The sequence below is a fragment of the Petaurus breviceps genome, unplaced genomic scaffold (assembly GCF_028583685.1).
Source record: "Petaurus breviceps papuanus isolate PSGF00001 unplaced genomic scaffold, PetGlider_PUasm1.0 90769, whole genome shotgun sequence".
Taxonomy (NCBI): Eukaryota; Metazoa; Chordata; class Mammalia; order Diprotodontia; family Petauridae; genus Petaurus; species Petaurus breviceps.
In genome coordinates, this window is record NW_027187341.1 from 14,752,489 (window position 1) to 14,765,408 (window position 12,920).

Genomic DNA, 12,920 nt, shown 5'->3' on the forward strand with positions numbered 1-12,920 from the left:
TTTTCACATTAGCACCAGCTACAATAATATCAACATAGGACAATTAACATTCCTAACCTCATATTAATTCTATAACTTCCTCCTGTCTTTCAGGACTAAGACTGACATCACACTGGGCAAATTGGCAACATTGATGCATAGATTCAGGGGGAATGCTGAGCAGTGGTTTTGTGCCCCCCAACCTTTGCAGGGAGGGAAATTGAGGGTCATTAACCATGCCATCGGGTGCAAGCGAAATCAGTAAGAAGACCAGGCGAGGCAGACGGACAAAAGGCTTGCACCACCTTGGACAGTGGCCTTCATTTTGATCTCAGCTAGTCTGGTTTTTTCTCCCCAGAGTACTGGTAGCAATAAGCCCCTGTAGTTCGAATAAGTGATCGTGTTTTAGCAAGTCCCCAGAAAGTCATTCTCTGAGTAGGAGAAAGCTGCAGAGGGAGCTTGCAGCCTCAGAGTTATTTGTAAGTGTCCCCCCCCCCCCCCCCCTTTATTCTTCCTATCTCTAGGCAACAGTTCTGGCTTTAACCTGCATCTCATTGTTCCTGAGAACATTTTATCCTTAGGAACAATGGCTCCAATTTCCAACTTTAGCAAGGAGCTATTTTATTTAATTCTCTTCAGGTCAACAGCCCTGCAGACGAAAGAGATAGTGTCATTATAATGGTTCCTGGTTGAGTGTCAAATGGCTTGGATTCGATGCCTGGGATGGCCATGTATTGACTCTTTGAGTCTTAGTGCCAAGGCTAGAGTATGGGCTTGAAGCCGGAAAGACCTGGGTTTGAATTCTGCTTCTGAAACTGTGTGACTCCTGGGCAGTCCCATATCACCTTTCTTGGTTTCTATTTCCTTATCTATAAAATGGGAATAATAATATATTATCCACCTGATATGGTTATTGTGAAGCCCTAATGAGGTGATGCATATAAAACCTTCCTCAAAGTACTTTATAAATGACAGTTACCATGAAGTCAAAATCTCTCTGAGCCATAGTTTCTCTGGAGTTGAGATGGGAACTTTAATGCATATAGTATCTACCTCAGAGGACTGTATTTAGCCAGTCTTAATTTGCTTTATAAATGTCACCTATCCTTTTGTGTTTACCCAGCCCAGGACATTGGTCTTCTTTTCATTCACCAAGCCCTTCTGGCTTGGCATGGTTATTACACATAAGCATATGGTATGAGAGGAAAAAGGGCTGCTTCTTCGGTCAGAGTTCAAATTCCATCTCTGTTATTTACTACCTGTGTGATCTTGGAAAAATCATTACATTTCCCTAACATTGCGTTTTTATCTGTAAAATGAAGCCCAGCTCCAGATCTATGGTTCTCTGACTATATGTCTGTTGCCTAATTCTTTTTCTCATTCTGGCTGTCATCAGTAGTGATAATATCATCAAATCACAATGAGAGTGGAGGTGGGGTGATAATTCACTCACATTCAGTTTCAGAGAATTCAGCTGCCTTCTTTATTGGTTGCTGGTTCTGCCTGATTTCTCCTATTTTCCAGCCTCCATAAGAACATCATCATTATACTTTGGATAATGGGATTGCAATATTTAGAGCTGGAAGAAGCCTTATAAATCTAGACCTATGGCCTTCATTTTATAGATGAGGAAACTTAGTCCCTGACATCTGACCTCATTGGTTTGCAAGCTCCTTGTGACCAGCACTGTTTTATTTATGTTTTGTTATTTCCCCAAGCACGTAGCATAGCATTATCTACATAGACAGTGTAGATAGAGTATTTTTTATTTAATATTTTATTTCCCTTCACTTACATGTAAAAAAAATTTTAACTTTTCTTTCTAATTTTTTTCAAAGTTTTTTCAAACTCTTTCTTTACATTTCTTCAAATGCTGAGTTCCAATTTCTTTCCCTCCCCCCATCCCCTCTCCTGACCCCCACTGAGAAGGCAAACAATTTGATATAGGTTATACTTGTGTGGTCATGCAAAACACATTTCCATGTAAATAATGCTGTGAAAGAAAACACTGACAAAAAGCACCCCAAAATAAAGAAAGTAAAGAAGATATCTTCAATCTGCATTCAGGCTCCACCACTTCTTTCTCTGGAGATGGACAACACCTTTCAGCATTCATGGATTCTTGACAGAATGAATGGCACAGAGATGGGACATCTCCTGACTCCCAATCCTGGCTGTTGACTAGCCAGTTTAGAGAAATGTGACTTTTTCTACAGTAAGCACTGTCCCCTTGGGAGAGGCTGCTTCCCTATTCTTGCCAAGGATTTGTGGGCTAGAAAACTGCTTCGGGTGGGGCCTTATCCTTGCTTATTTATGCACTGGTGAGTAGCTGGGTGCCAACATGGCTGGAGAGTGGTTTAAGGGAGCTTGGTTTGCACAACAGCAACTCAGCATGCTTTACGAGTTGGCAGAGAGTTGCTTTGAAGGGATTAGAGGAGCCTTTAACTGAGTCTCTAAGTCTGGACTCATTCTTGGACGGGGCCTAGGAGCAGGTGCACAAGAACTATTTGTTGACAGGCTGGCTGGCTCCTGACCCCTGGGCTGTAGCGCCAGTGACGAAGACCCCTGTAGAAGAAGGAGCCAGCTTTCTCGACTGGCAACAATTTCTGCTCTGGGCTTCTCTCCACAAGTTGCCTCTTTTGTCTCCTTTCAAGGCTCTGTTTGGAGGGAACAAAAACAACCACACATTGCAACCAATCTGAGGAGGGATGCCCTATGGGTTTGAGATCAAAGGTGGCTGAGCTGACAGGTGGGTTCTGTGACAACGTGCTCAGCAAAAATCATTGCAAATGCAACAAACATTTACTAAGTTCCTACAATGCATAAGAAACCATACTAGGTGCTGGAATACAGATACAAATCTTAAAATATGTGTGTATACAAATATACACATATACACACAAACGTACATACATATACACATATATGCACAGCATGATGTGTATAATGTATTCTAAATACACATATAAAATACACATATAAATAGCATTCTGTGTATCAATGATTTGCAATAAATATCTTATATCACGTACAGATGTGTGCTTATAGGTATATGTATGCGTATACAGATGTTATGTATATATAGAATATATGCACATATGTGTACAAATATATGTATATGTGTATATATGTGTGTGTGTTAGCTATTATTATTATTAGAAAGAAAAATTGACAGAGTCCCTGCCAACAAAGAGCTTATATTCTAGATTTCTGCAATCCCTCCATGGGACAAGATAGAAGTGACTTCAGCAAAGGCTGTCTGGATCCCGGGATGTTCTGACTCAAGATATAGTGTCCTGGGAACAATTTTGGATCTGGGGATATAAAATAGGCTGCCAGCTCTGCCTTTTGCCATTTACTTGCTATGCCCAAGCCTGGAGTCAGGGGGATGTGGGTTCAAATCCAGCCTCAGATGCTTACTAGCTGTGTGCCCCTTGGCAAGTCACTTAACCCTGTTTGCCTCAGTTTCCTCATCTGTCAAATGAGCTGGAGAAGGAAATGGAAAACCACTCCAGTATCTTTGCCAAGAAAACCCCAAATGGAATCATAACTCAGCAACAACAAAAACAACAAAATAATGGATGTCACTAACCTCTCTGAATCTCAGTTTGCTCATCTTTAAAACAATGAATAAATGGAGCCGCTAGGTGGTGCAGTGAATAGAGCACTGACCCTGGAGTCAGGAGAACCTGAGTTCAAATTTGACCTCAAACACTTAACACTTACTAGCCATGTGACCTTGGACAAGTCACTTAACCCCAATTGCCCTGCCTACCCTCCTCCAAAAAGCAAAATTAAAAATTAAAAAAAATTTTTTTGAATAAAAAAATGAATAAGAAATCCCTTCATGGCCAACCTTACAGGTTTATCATTGAATTGCCCCAATGAGATAACAGCTAAATGATTTGTTAATGGTAAAGTGCTATAGGAATTAGAAATATTACTATGACACTCGACCCTTGCTTAGTCAATGAACTCAGACTTTGGGCATAGGTTCACTACTTGAGGAAAAGATATGTCAAAGAGTTGCCCAAGATGGAGAGAAGGCCATATCAGCCAAGCGTAAACACGGTAGCTAAATTCTATATCCCCTGTGGTACCAAGGAGTAGATCTCAGCTAGTCCAGAAGACATTGTTGCTGGCCTTAAATAGTTTATAATCTGGTTGGTGATATAAGACTATATGGAAAATGTAACTTGCAATAATAGTGAGTTGGGCATGAATAATGGCACGATGTGACCCAGACCAAAAGTACTTTAGGAGTTCAGAAGAGAAGAGATTGTGTCCACTTGGTATAACCAAGGAAGGCTTTAGAGAAGAAGAAAAGGAATTTGAGCTGGATTTGAAGGATGGGGTGAATTCGGCTAGTTGGAGGGAAATGAGAAGGGACCTCCAGGTAGGGAAAATGGCAGCTTCTCTACATGAGTGTATGCTAGGACCACATCTCTAGAGCTGAAAATTATCTCAGATGTCAGAGGCTTAATCCTTTCATTTGATGGATAAGGAAGCTGAGGCCTGGGGTGACCAACTCAAGGTCACACAGGTAGTCAGTGGCAAAGGTAGGATTAGAAGCCAGTCCCTCACATTTTACCAGAATGTCAAAAGTAAGTAGAATCACAAAATTTCAGAGTTGGAAGGGGCCTCAGAGAACATTAAGACATTATATAAATGCAAGTTGTTATTAATTCAGTGGAATAAAAAATATGATATAATGCGAAGAGCACTGGCCCTCGGTTCAGAGGACCATATACTTAGTATGTCCAAGCCTGGAGTCAGGAGGACATGAGTTCCAATCTAGCCTCAGATGCTTATTAGCTGTGAAACCCTCGGCAAGTCACTTAACCTGTTGCCTCAGTTTCCTCATCTGTCAAATGAGCTGGAAAAGGAAATCTCTCGCCTGATGGAGACTATTCATGTGACCATGAGTGAACCACATTACCTTCTTGGGTTGCCATTTCCTTATCTGTAAAATGAGAAAGATTGAGGAGGTAGTCTCTGAGATCCATTGCAATTCTAAATTGTGACCCTCTGATGACCTCTACTACAATCCCTACAACTGGTAATTTAGCCTCCCTTTGAAAACTTCTACATTTTCCCACTCTCCATCCTTCTTGTTTTTGTTGTTGTTAAGTTATTTTCAGTCATTTCCAACTCTTCATTACCCCATTTGGGCTTTTTTTTGGCAAAGATACTGGAGTGGTTAGCCATTTCCTTCTCCATCTCATTTTACAGATGAGGAAACTCAGGGAAACAGGTTTAAGTGACTTGCCCATGGTCACACAGCTAGGAAGTGTCTCAGGCCAGATATGAACTCAAGAAGACGAGTCTTCCTAACTCCAGGTCCAATATTCTATCCACTGCTCTATCTATGGACCTAGTTGTCCACATTTTTTCACTCTCTAGTTTACCCTTTCTCAAATCTCAAAACCTCAATATATGTAGCACATATTGAAGTATTTTACTCTTATTAATAGTCATCTCTTCTGTTGCATGGATGTCTCCTTTTCCCCCCCATTTTCTTGAACTTTATCAAACAGAAAGCGCAACAATGGTAAGAATTCAAAATTTTCTGTTATTTTCCCTCCCCAGTAACATCTGATTGAAAATGCATTGCCAGAATCATGCCACAGGTCCTAGGCATCCTAAATAGATGAGAGGCTATAATCCTAAATTCCTTTGTCTTCCAACTTTTCCCAATCTGTGGTCTGTCTTTGGATCAGTGATAATTGCTTGAACAGCTACTATGGCTTCATTAATTTTTGTTTGTAGTTCTCTGAGTTCTTTTATATGTAGCAATAAAAAATTTGGGCAGCTTCATTAAGAACAGCATCTCCTGTATCAAAACCGAGGATATGCTTATCTAAAGCAACAGGTAAACCCTCTTTTGTCTGATTTGCCTTAGCAACAGCCTCCTGTGTTAAGCATTCCTGAACCAAAATACCAATTGCCCTAAGCATTACCAAGTAATCCTCAGAAGGTTGGCCAAAGCCATTACTCCTGCCTTAAAATCAGGATCATTCACATCCAAATTTATCAGTGGCTTTACATTTTTAGCTGCATTGGCAGCATTTTTAGCATTACCTGGTGTAAAATTCTTGTATTTGCCAGTCTTATCGCCATATTCTAGTGTAACAGCTAAACCAAGAAGCCACTCAATAGCTTCTTGTGCCTCTTGAATCTTGAGAGGGCAGTTAACATCTTTCAGATAGTTTTCAAAGAACTTAGGCCATTCATTTTTGTGGATTTTTTTTTAAAATTACTCTATCTTCGATCTAATCTTTGTGTCTAATTTTTGATCTTCAAGCCAAACAATAAAGTTTCTAAATTCTGTTTCATCTTTGCAGTTGAAGCCCTCAGGGTTGTGATAGTGGAGGGCTGTCAGCTTGCAGGGGAACATGGTATTGGCTTCTAGCTCAGTGGCCAGTGACACATGAGGCACCAGAAGGGACAGCAGCAGAAAAAAAAAGTGGCTGTCCCTTTCTCAAATCCAAAAAACCCATAACATCAAGTTATATATAGTCTAACACTTGGGTCTTAATGACAATCATCTTTTTGGTTGTATGAGTGTGTCTCTATGTCCCTCGACACCATTTTTTTACATTTATATCATAGAGAGTAAATTTCTTGAAGGCGAGAGTCAGAGTCCTGCCCAGATTCATGTGGGTATCCATGCTTGGTCGTAATCATGAATTATCATCATCAGATTCTTCTGTGATTCCTCATCAATATCATCAACTCTAGCACCACCACTCATATTCACATAGCATTCTCTAGGACACAAAGCATTTTCCTTAAAACCCTCCTGCAAGTGATTGGTTATGCATTCATTCTATAATGAATGTGTTTATTCATGTGCTGGTCTAAGTGTGCTGTAAACTTGCTCGTTATAATAATAATTCACATTTTTATATCACTTAATAGTGAGAAAATATTCTGCGCACTTTACCTCAATTGATGGAGCTCAAACATTGTTCATCAGTAATCCTATGATTTCCCTACCTAGCTGACCCACTTTCTTTCCCCATCATACTGTTAAGGTATGATGGGGACATTAGAAGACACAGTGGGGCATTATTTTCTTAATTGCTAACATTTCACATTTATAGAGCTCTTTTATGTTTTACAAAACACTTTCCTCACCACTCTGTGAAGTAGGCTCTGAAAGTATTATTGTCGCCACTTTGCAGATGAAGAAACCAAATCATAAAGAGTTTAAGTGACTTTCTGATGGTCATAGAACTTGTATCTGACCTGGGACACAGTAGTATGTTGGAGCCAGTTCTTACTAATTGATAAGAGCTGATTGTTAAATTTTCATCTTGAGCATTTACACCCCAGAAATTGGTAAATACACAAATTAAGGCTTAATTTATTATCTAGACTTAAGAAAATTATGGAGAAAATGTAAATTATTCAGATTAAACTTTTAAGATGCACCCTTGAGAGCAAACCCAAGTCTCCTGATTCTGGATCCAATATTTTTTAAAAATTATTTTATGCTGCATTGGAGAATTGTCCAGTAAAAAGGTGCTATAGATGTAATAAAGATAAAACATAATTAAAATAGTCTAGATTTTGGTGCAAGGACCATGTTTGTTCAAGGTAAGCCAAGGCTACTGGCCTTCTGTCTAGACTTCAAGTGCCAAACACACTTTGAAGAACAGTAGCCTTGGGTAAAGTTGTGGACTGACCACAACAGTAAACATTTATGAAGACCCTACTATGTGAAATACACTATGGGAATTGCAGTGATAAATAATTCAAGCCAAAAAAAACTTGAGATTAAAAAAAAATGTGTAGAAGAATGGTACATTGGACAGTGTCATTTCTCTCTGGCATCAGGGTTGGTGTTATGCTATTGATTTTTCTCTTGGAAATTGGGGTAGAGTGAGCTTAATAGACCTGATTCAGAATTTCTCAATCCCAACTTCTTCTTCTTGTTTTTAAGCATTTTTTCAGTGCCTATTTTCTACCTCTTCCAATTACTTTTCTCCCTCTTTCACCTGCATCTTTTCACTTTTCCCACCATGAAGTTTGATTTGGAAGGAAAAAAAAAATAGATCCTGGGTTTGATGCAGAAACTGTTGTCAAGATATCCTCCCCATATATATGGGTTTTGGTTTTGGGTTTTTTTTTTTGGTCAAAAATCTATCTAGGGACATTTGTATATAATTATTTCCTATAACAAAGTTTATTAATTAACCTTCCTAAAATCATCAGTATTAAACCTAATGTACCTCTGGGGAAAACGTATTGTTGGAAATCCTGTATTAGTCACTAAGTTACTAATACTATGTATTTGGGATTGATCATAATTAAGGGGTGTGTGTATGTGTGTGTATGTCTATGTGTGTGTGTGTGTGTGTTTTTTTTAAACCATTTTTTAAAATACTCATGTGCAAATCCTCAGGGCTTTTTGTGCAGCCTATGACGCAAATGTGAAAAAAAAATTGCCATTACTAATTGTAATGCCGCTGTGATTAACAATAATAGTATGCTCTTTGAAAGACTTAACATGATATTACAATGTAGGGACACGTAAAGATGTGCCAACCAACAAGGAAGAGAAAAGAATGTTTTCATAACAATGAGTTTTGAAAGAGAAACAAAATGTTCTGTAGCACTGGGAAATTCTAGCTCCTGCCCTTGGTCAAACTGGAGGCTCTTGCATTGGATTTTTTCTGCTTTTGGTTTTCTTACTTTTCATAGTGACACCTTCCTCCCACTCCCTGTGACCCTTTCCTCATTCAGGTCCTTCTCTATTTTGAGGTGACAGCCAATGGTCATGGGTAATTAGATTTAATGAGCCATGCCAAAGGATTGTCAGAATTCTATACTGGCTTAACCGAGTTAAAATGGTGGCAATTTCAGTTACCATGGTTGACTGTTAAGGGAGATGTTTTTAAGTAAACTGACTTTGACAGGGGTGGGAGGTGGGGGTCTAAAATAACACCATCCAGAAATTTCTCTACTATAACCTCTGTGCAAAATTGACTATTTTAAGGACCAATGAAATGTCTATGGAAAGATATTGTTTAGAATCATAGTGGTATAAGAGCCATAACTCAAATTGTGCTGGAGTGGGGCAGCAGAAGACATTTGTGCTGAGAAGGATATACCCTGTGCCCAAGAGTGTGCTGGGCCCTGTCCCACAGAGATCTGGAGGAAAGATAGGCCCCTACTATGGTCATCTGATGAGGACCTTGAAGCAATGTGTGGATTCAGTGATCACTGCAGGTAGGAAGGACTGAAACATCTCCTCCTCCGAGGGAGGGAGTGTGTCCACCTTTTCCTCTCGCACTATCTGCATCTTCTGGGTCTCATTGAGACCTCACTCCCCAGACTCCATGACACAGCCTCTCTGGTTGCCTCTTCTAGCACTGGCCACACTCATTCCCCTGATCCATGGGTTGAGATAGGGGAGGTGGAATATTCCTTACTCTCTATTGCAACCTATTAAGTACCAGGCACAGTCCTAAGCAAAAGGAAGCAAAAGATAGTCCCTGCCCTCAAGGAGCTTATAATCCAATGAGGGTAACGACATGCAAATATAAACAAAACGAACTATAATGGGACAAATAGGAAATAATTAAAATCTGGAAAGTACTGGAATTAAGAGGGATTAGGGAAGGCTTTATGTGGAAGGTATGTTTGTAGTTGGGAATTCCAGGTTCTCCCCTACCTCAATCACTTAGACACCTCTCCCTTTTAGAGGTTCATTTAATCCATATCTACTACCCAAACTGAATTCTGGTAGTTATTCTCTATAGACCTCCAGGACACACCTCTTCTTTCCTAAATCAGTTCAGTATCGGGTTCGAAATCTTTCTTTCCTCCCCAATTCCCACCTTTACACTAGGGGATTTCAACATACACAGTGATACTCCCTCAAACATCCTAACCTCCCATTTCCTCATCTGACTTATGTTCCATGACCGACCTCCACTCCATTTCAGTTACATAAAAAAGATGGTCATACCCTTCACTCACAAACGTACCACCTCCAAGTTTAAGAACTCTGAAATCTCTTTATTTGATCACCATCTATTGGCATTTATCTTCCTCCTTCAGCCTTCCAGTGTGAAACTCTGTTCTTTATGTACACGTGACCTCCAATCACTTGACCCTTCAGATTTTTCTCAAGCCATCACCCCTGTACTAGCTACATTCTCCTCCTTTCCCAGCTTGATCCCTTAGTGAACCATTTTAACTGTACAGTGTCCTTTTTAGTCCCGTTTCCCCTTATCGTATCACTGACCGTGCCCTGCCAAGCCTTGGATCATTTCCATATAGCAACCTTTACTCCTATGTATGTACTGCTGAACAAAGGTGGTGAAAATCATGCAACCATGCTGATGGAGTCCACTCCAATTAATTTTCCATAACCTCAAATTGATTTTCACTGCTGCAAGGAAGTCTTTTTACGCCTTCTTAATTAACTCACTATTCCACTCACCTGAACCTTTTCATCCCACCTTAAATCACCCACAGCTCCCCTTCTCCCTATCCTCTTAACTGAGAAACTTTCCTAGAAGTAGAAGGACAGATGGCAAGAAATGATTGGGGTGGATGACTGGCTGGGATATGAAGCATGGTTGAGGCCATGTGAAGTTGCCTCACATACTGATCAATCAGGACAGTTGGGGCCCAAAGGCAGGAGTTCAAAACTAATTGGATTATGTCAACTAGGTCACCATCAGGAGAGCTCCTGTAGTCCATAGGTCTGTAGGTCAAATGGTAAGAAAAGAGCCAAGGCTGGAGGACTAGTTGAATTTGATGTTAAATAGTTACTTATCATTTAAATAAATGTCTCTTGCTTAAAAAGCCTGAAAGACCATCTCACGTTCAAGGAAATATCCTCTAATGAGAGACAAGGTTTGGGGAAGACAAGTACCTTTTGTCTGCCTTTATTTCTTAGGATGACTGACACAATTGTGACAAATTTGTTTATAAAATTCCCAGCAAGGTACACCATATCTATGTGTGGCTCTTAAGACCTGTTTGCTGAATTTTTCTACATGTATTCCAGTGGCACCTCCTTGGAGGTGCACCATGTCTTCCCATTTTAGCCAGTGCTAATTCAAAGATGATGTTCCTGGAGGTGATAACTCTTACTTTTACATGTGGGAAAAGTGTCTTGTCAGTACATACTGTCTAGGAGATTTTCTTCTATTCTAACTTGAATTTTAGTGGACTACTCTCCTAAGTCATATATCTATGTGGAGCTAATTTTGGCATATAGTGTGAGATATCAATCCATATCTAATTTCTGACAGACTTCTTTCCAGTTTCCCCAGGAAATTTTTTCCTACTTGTGAGTTCTTACACCAGGAGTCAGAAAGTCTTTGGGTTTATCTAATACCATGTTACTAAGTTTATATCTGTATGTTGTATACCTGATCTGTTCTATTGATCAACCTCTCTATTTTTAAATTGGAAACAAATAATTTTGTTGATTACTGCCTTGTAATATTGGCTTGAGATTTAGTATAGGTAGGCTTTCTTCTTTCCCACTTAAAAAAATATTTCTCTTGAGATTTTTGACCTTTTGGCCTTCCAAATGAATTTAGTTGTTATTTTTTCTAGTTCTATAAAGTAATGTTTTGATTAATAAGTAAAGCATTGAGTAAGCTAAGTAATTTAGACAGTATTATTATTTGCATTGTTTATTGGCTTGTCTACCTATGAGCAATTAATATTTCTCCAATTATTTAGACTTTTATTTCTGTAACGTTTTATAGATGTATTTATATACTTTTGGTATGTGTCTTGATATATAGGCTCCCAAATACTTTATATATTTTGCAATTATTTTGAATGGAATTTCTTTTCCTAACTCTTCCTACTGAATTTTGTTGACAATATGCAGGAATGCTGACAATCTGTATGGATTTATTTTATATTTCAGGAAAACTTTGTTTCCATTACTTTTAGTTGACTTTTATGGGGTTCTCTAGATGCCTTGACACCCATATTTACAGCAGATGACCTAGTTTCCTCCTTCTTTGAAAAGCAAAACCATCCCATGTGAATACACTCACTTGTCCTTATACACTCCTTAAAGCTTTTCAGTATCATCATTTCTTTCTCTTATTTTCCAATCACAGAAGAGATAGTCTTGATATTATTCATTAAGGCTAAACCTTCAGCATATGATTCTGTTCTCTCCTACCTCATCTTACTCAAATAGTCATCCTGTCTCCCTTCAATGCCATGGCTTTGCCTACCATCCACATAGATGATCCCTAATCTATACCACCTTTGTACTGGGTGCTAGTTTCCCAGCTCTGATTATAAGATTTCTCCATATGGGTGTCTCACCAGCACTCTAAAAATCAATATATTTAAAACTGACTTCATTATTATTTCCTCTCAACCTACTTTTCCTTCTGATTCAACTAATCTTGGCAAGCTTTAGACACATTTCTCCTTTCTCCCTTCTTTTTCTGTTCAAATATTAATTAGAGTGACAAGATTCCAATAAAATGTTTTATTGGCCCTAGTTAGATGATTTGCCTTTCTAGCCACAAGCCTACATTGCCTACATCATCAGCCGTGGCTCAAAAAATCCAAATCCCATCCTCAGATATCGTCTCCTTAGCCATTCGTTAACTTCCTAAACCTCCCTTTCTCTACCGAATCCCTTACCTTCAACAATAAATAATAATAAAAACACCACCTATGTTCCCCAAGGGCTTCAATCTTTTGTTTTGTTTGGTTGGTTTTTTTGGCTTATAACTTTGCAATCCATTCATCTTGCTCTATTCACTTAATACAGAAACTGTACTTGGGCCCATGTAATTTTGCTCAGCCTGTTTGCTATGCCTGTATTTTTCTCCTTACCCTTCTTTTGTGTCCTGAATTTCTATGCATCCTTTAAAATTTAACTCAATTGTAGCTTCCTCTTGAAAGTCCCTCAACCTCCCCATGTGGAAAAGACC

The 12,920-nt window shown here is 39.1% G+C and overlaps 1 pseudogene; it reads right to left on the reverse strand.

Moving 5' to 3' along the window:
- Positions 1 to 5,530: 5,530 nt before the first annotated feature.
- Positions 5,531 to 6,395, reverse strand: LOC138146762 (RNA transcription, translation and transport factor protein pseudogene; annotated as a pseudogene).
- Positions 6,396 to 12,920: the final 6,525 nt, after the last annotated feature.